We start from the raw sequence: 6,732 nt of genomic DNA, 5'->3' as shown, positions 1-6,732 counted from the left end.
GTGTAATGATCATGCCGGCGCCTTCCCGCGATCCTCACTGGTACCTGAAACACATAACACAAAACACTCTAAGCATAAATGCTTAGTGAGTTCCCCAAAATACCACACACACCACATATTAGCCACTCGAGGCTATAACTCTGTTTGACCCTCTGGTCAATGTGTCTCAGTGGGACCCTCCAGTCCCATAACTCTGTGGGCCCTCTGGCCCTAACTCTGTGGACCTTCCGGTCCTAACTCTGTAAACTCTGTAACATACATACCATAAATCACATAGAAATCACATCATGCAAAAGCATACAAAATACTCTGTCACATAACTCTAATTACCACCCTAGGTAAAGTATAGTGAGCAGACTCACCTCAAGTAACTCGGTAAACCTCGAACTCTGAAATACTACACTAGCCTTCACCTAATCACATAAATAAATTCTCTAATTAATACAACTTCTAAAGGCTAGGCCAACTCCTCTCTATAAGTTCTTTAAGAAGGGTAAAAGACCATTCTGCCCCTCTAATGGCTCATAAGTCCAAACACTGACTAATCCCTAAAAGTCAACAGAAGTCAACAGTTAACATTGACCAGACTCGCCGAGTGCACTAGAGTGACTCGGCGAGTACATGCATGCCTCCTCGTCCCTGGTCCTCAATTGACTCACTGATTCAACCCTATACTCCCCGGGTCGTTACGGATCACGAGTCACGGGGCAACCTGACTCGACTCGTCGAGTCCCTTATGGACTCGGCGAGTTCCTCCCATGAAAACTCTCAAAATATCTCTTGAGGTCAGATCTGCTTCACCAAACAGTAGATCCATCCTTCTAACATTCAAAAGTCACGTAAAGGTGCAACCTTTACGTACATGCAACCCATATCAAGCCTCAAATGGAGAAATATCACTAGAAATGGCAACCTAGTCTCCAATTGCTTATTTTCTTGCAAAAAGCTAGAAGGTAGTGACTCTATGGACCTCTCAAGGTCCAGATCTGATATCATCAACACAAAGGGGACCTCATACTCACTAGATCTTATAAAAAAGGGAGGTAAAAACCCTAAAATAATGAAATCTAACATATCAATACGAAATAGAAGGGATTATACCTCCAGAGACAATATCTCAAGATGATTAGCTCCAATCCAAGCTCCCTTCACGTTCTAGATGGATCCTCTCTTCTTCCTCTGGCAAAATCACCCCAAAATGAAGATTATAAGCCCTTTCTTGCACTCAAGCCTTCCTCAGTCTCTCTAGGGTTTCTCTGGAACAAGGTGGCCACAAATGACGGCCATAAGGGCCTTTAAATAGGGCACAAGCCCCGAAAATTAGGGCTTCATTTAATAGCGCGGACTCGCCGAGTCCACGCATGGACTCGCCGAGTCCCTTCATTAAATCCAGGCTGGCAGAAGCGCGATTCCACTCGGCGAGTCTGAGCGCCTACTCGCCGAGTCCCTTTCTAAAATTCAACAAAATACTTAAAATAAGATACCTGGGTATCCGGATGTTACAACTATATTATATTATCGTCTCACAATTACTCGTGATAAATTCTATGAAGTGATTCATGTGAGCGTGGGTTTAATCCAATACTCAAATCTTATTTCAGGAGCACTCATGAACGTTGTAGCATACTTTTGGTATGTCTAACACCTTAGACAGTCTACAAGCCAATTCATGACAGTCTAACCTCATAACCTACTTCCAAATTATGATCCACTGTGGATAGTTTGAATAATCTTATTATTCTGGAAGTCAAAACAAGTAAAAGTGAAACAATAGTAAATAATTGACACAAGACAGTAACTTTACTTATAAATAAAACTCCTTTTATTCAATCATCAAATGTCAATTACAATTTAGCTATTACAAGTTTCTAAATATTTATCTAATCACTAAAACTAATATCGTCTGTTAGCCCAATGCCCCTTGCATGTTGCAAGTGCCTAACCCTACTCAGTCCCTTCGTAAGGGGATCTGCTGGGTTGTCCTCTGACGATATCCTCTTCATAATGAGGTGTCCTTCTTCTACTTGATGTCTTATGAAGTGGTACTTTCTTTTGATATGCCTGGATTTACCATGATCTCTCGGTTCCTTGGTTAAGGCAACCGCCCCTTCATTATCGCAGTAAATCTCCACAGGCTCCTTTATGGATGGTACAACTCCAAGGTCTCCAATGAAGTTCTTCAACCATATCCCCTCTTGTGATGCTTCGCTCGCTACTATGTACTCTAATTCACATGTTGAATCAACTACAGTCTTCTGCTTGGAACTCTCGCATGTTACTGCTCCGCCATTTAGGCTAAACACCCAGCCCAACTGAGAGCGCAAATTATCTCTCTCGGTCTGAAAATCGGCATCACAATACCCCGTCACTCTCCAGTCATCACTCCCACCGAGGGTAAGGACGCAGTCCTTAGTCCTTACAGGTACTTAAGACTGTTCTTTACTGCAGTCCAGTGAGCTCTACCAGGATTCCCTTGATATCTGCTGACCATGCTCAAAGCAAAGGCCACATCAGGGCGAGTACAAGTCATACCATACATGATCGAGCCAACCGTGGAAGCATATGGTACTCGACTCATCTCTGCTATCTCAGCCTCTGTACTCGGACTCTGGGTCTTACTCAGTTTGGTATTACTTTGGATAGGTAGGTCACCTTTCTTGGAGTTCTCCATGCTGAAAAGCTTCAACACCTTGTCCAAGTAGGTACTTTGACTAAGTCTTATTAGTCTTTTACTCCTGTTTCTCAGTATCCTTATTCCTAGAATATTATCAGCTTCCCCAAGGTCCTTCATAGCGAAACACTTCCCAAGCCAGGGATTAACCTCCTACAAGGTTGGGATGTCGTTTCCTATGAGAAGTATGTCATCCACATACAACACCAGAAAGCTAACTATACTATTGGATTAATGTCTAATTCCATAACTATATTTGGTATGTATTTGACCCGACTCGGCATGGCCCATTAGGGTTGCATGGCATCATGCATTTGGATAGACTAAAATGAGAGAAATAACACTTAAGGTTTGGTAATAAATTATAAGTTCTAATATATTAATAAGATTATTTAATTAGTATTGATCAAGAATTAATTTGGAATTAATTAAGTGATCAAAAGGAGACTAATTAAATATATGGGTTGATTGTGTAAATTATCCATACTTATATAGTGGGCTAATGCTCCATGGATTATTCAGTTGGGCTAAAACCCATAGGATGCTCCATGGATGCTTCATGGTGTTTTTGTATCCATGGATCATGGAAATGAAAGTCCATGACAATTAGGGTTTACATGGTGTAACCCTAATTGTGACACACTATATAAGCATCTTATACTTCCCAAAATTGGCAACCATGTGAGACTATGAAGAAATGGTGAGGACTAGCCGATTTCATGAAGTGTTCATTTCCCTCTAAGTTATTCCAAGTGTATTTGATGTGTGTGAACCATTTAAGGTGTCACACTTGGGGCACTCGGCTCTTAAGCATCAAGGAATCAAGCTACATAAAAAGGGATGTCTTCTAACTTGTTTTTATTACCCAAGTATCAAAGATTGTATGCTAGATAGGGTAATACCTTGGAATATTCATATTTGCATGTATAATAGAGAAAACATAGATCCAAGGTATTTAGGGTTGCATGTACACTTAGGAGTGTTAGAATGCTCAAAAATCAATAGTGGTATCAGAGCCTAGGCTTGTTTTCAATTATACTTGATGCAAAGTGCTGAAAAATGCTGAAAAATTCGATTTTCGGGCTGTCTGGGCACTGGACTCGCCGAGTCCACTGATGGACTTGCCGAGTCCATGAGGAAACGCATGCTACTCGTCGAGTAGGTTCATACACTCGATAAGTAGGACCCCCTGACAGCATATTTTCGACTTTTAAGGCTGGAATTGGACCAGAATCATTACCCTAAGCTGCTTTTGAACCTATAAACCTGTTTTTGATGTGGTAATGTTAATTCTAATCCAATTTCAAAGATAATTGTCATTAGATTCATGTTTTGTATTATTTTAATGGATAGGCTAATTACATGAAAAAGTTTGATTGAATTATCTTGTTCTTATGAGTTGCTTAGATTAATAGTAATGTTATGTGAAATTGTAGTTTTCAATCCAAATTAATCTAAGAGTTGATTCTAAAATGTGTTTTTGTAACTTGTCCTCAAGTTATATGAAAAGTCACATTTAAGATTCATAAAACTCATAAATATTTCCATAGGTTATGAATAAAGAAAAATCATATTCTTTTAATAGTTTAAAGTCTTCCATAACTTGTCCTCAAGTTATGGAACTTGAAGAGTTTTTTGAATTAAAATTACTTTAAACACATAAGTTATGGAATTGAAAAGGTTTTGAATAGTTCAAAACTTGCCCTCAAGTTTTGAAATTTGAAGAGTTTTCTTTCATGAATACTTTAATTCCAAATTAAGCCCTTAGGATTTTAAAAGTTAAAATTCAACCCTTATACTTTATAATATTATAAGTTACTAATATATAGATATATATATATATATATATATATATATATATATATATATATATATATATATATATATAAGAGCAAGTCGGTCTATAAGGGGGATATAAGGTTACTGCCTATAAAATGGCAGTTTAATGGGTATCCACTCTCACCCACCGCTTCCTTGACTGGTGGAAGGTCGTTAGCCGAACAGGTAGGACAAGGACTATAATTCTCCCTTCATTAAAAGTATTAATGATAAATACTAAGTAACTAAACTCTTATTAATACCCATTCTTAGTTACTTAGGAAAATGTGAATAAGGTGCTAACCCATGAAATTACACTTTGCACTTTGCTTAAGTCGGTTAGTGGAGCGCGTGTGGTTAACCGGCACACTAGCTTGATTTAACAAGGTAGGAAAAGGGTTTCTTAAAGTTTATCATAGGCCGGTGGAGCATGTGTGGTTAACCGACACATCGGTTGAGTGATAAACATTTAAGAGTACCAAGTAATTTGCATGGTTACTTCACACCTTGTTTTGTGATCCTCGGCATCCCACTCACAAAACCTGAAGGGGCACAATCGAGATTGAAACATACCATTGAATAGTTCAATGAATCTCAAAAGAATCTAGGAGTTTCAAAACCAATTAAAACCTAATAAATTATTTCGTTTTCATGGTGGAAATTGGTGAATCGTTATTCACCTACCTTCAAATATTCTATAGCTTGGATTACGGCATCCCTCTTCCAAGTTATAAAATATTGTGTTGGGTCCTAGCCTTAATATTTCATATTGGGTGTTATATTAAGGACTTTAAATCAACTATCTTGAATATCTCCCAAAAGATGTCTAGCTCAGACATCTATGATCCTCCCAAATCTCTTGGAACTTTACTTCCTCCACCTCCTCCAGTTATTCTCCCTAACCCACAAGTTCAAGGTCACTCAAGCCCTATTGGCAAGCAAGGTCTATGTGTGATCCCATCTTGGAGATGAAGTCACATATTGACAAGCCGGGAGATTTGGGTGTCAAAGTCTTAAGAAAGTCAGATGTTCAATCACTTTCTAAGTCACATAGTTAGTTCCTTTGGGACTACTATGAAACAGACTATGACATGACCCTTAATGATCTTATCTATTTGCTTTGTGCTACTGAATCAACAATGATTTGGAGCACTGATAGAGCAAATTTGATTAGTAGATCAACTTCCCGAACCTTCAATGGACATTGACAATGGTAACATTGGATACCCAGTAAAAACTTTCTCTTCCCAATCGAAAGGGATCGGCCATAGTCAACTCGGTTGACCAAATGGTAAAGAGAAAGGCTCAGTCTGAGATAGTCCCATGTATCATTACCAAAGAGTCCATATGTTTCTATTGCCAAAGGAAAGGGGCATTGATTGTGAAGCTGCCTATTTACCTGAAAGATCATAAGGTTGATCAAGTCAAGAAGTTTGACTCAACTTCAGGTAAAGTCCACTATCTAACTCTGTTAAGTTTCTATTCTTAGATTCTTATTACATGATGTGACTGGGTCACATGTTTATGTATTAAGAATCAAAGAAAAATGAAGAACCTTAAAGGAAGTATATGCTGAATCTGATCGCGAAGATGGATCTCGATCGCATGGTTCAGTGATCAGAATTTTGAGCTGTTGCTTAGGAGTTATGATATATTGCTCAGGAATAGATAACAACAAGTTTTTCATATGCTTTTGCACTATAAGGATAAGTTTTTCCGCAAAGTTTTAAAATTAAAGGAAATTTTTTGATTTTATTTATTCTAAGTATCCTTACAATGGAATTTGTGGAAAAATTGTTGCTTATATGATTCCATTGATAGCAATAATGGAAAATGGATTCGTTTCTTTCATTTGTGGTAATGTCTAATTTACCAAACAAGGAATGATTCTCATCACCCAAGGTTTCAGTTGGATAGAAACTTGGACTAAGGGATCGAGTACACATTCTGGTGCACTGATCAAGTCCACCACAAAAGATCAATAAGACTATTCGTCATGATTTACTAAAGTTTAGTAAATATGGTTATACTTACAAGTTTAAGTATAATTCTGTAGCATTGGAAAAGTTTCGATGTATGGCAGAATGAATGAGAAGAATCAAATTAGGAAGAAAGATAAAAGTTTCTCAAATCTGAAAAGATGGGAGAGTACTTTAGTATCAGGTTTTGTGATCATCTTAATGATTTAGAAATCATATCACAATTAGTCCTCTAAGGAAATCTTAGTGCATTCCTATGGCTAA

This window comes from Lactuca virosa, chromosome 4, assembly GCF_052849685.1.
Source record: "Lactuca virosa cultivar CGN04683 chromosome 4, Lactuca_virosa_CGN04683_v6, whole genome shotgun sequence".
In the NCBI taxonomy this organism is placed as follows: Eukaryota; Viridiplantae; Streptophyta; class Magnoliopsida; order Asterales; family Asteraceae; genus Lactuca; species Lactuca virosa.
This window is presented reverse-complemented; position numbering follows the sequence as displayed.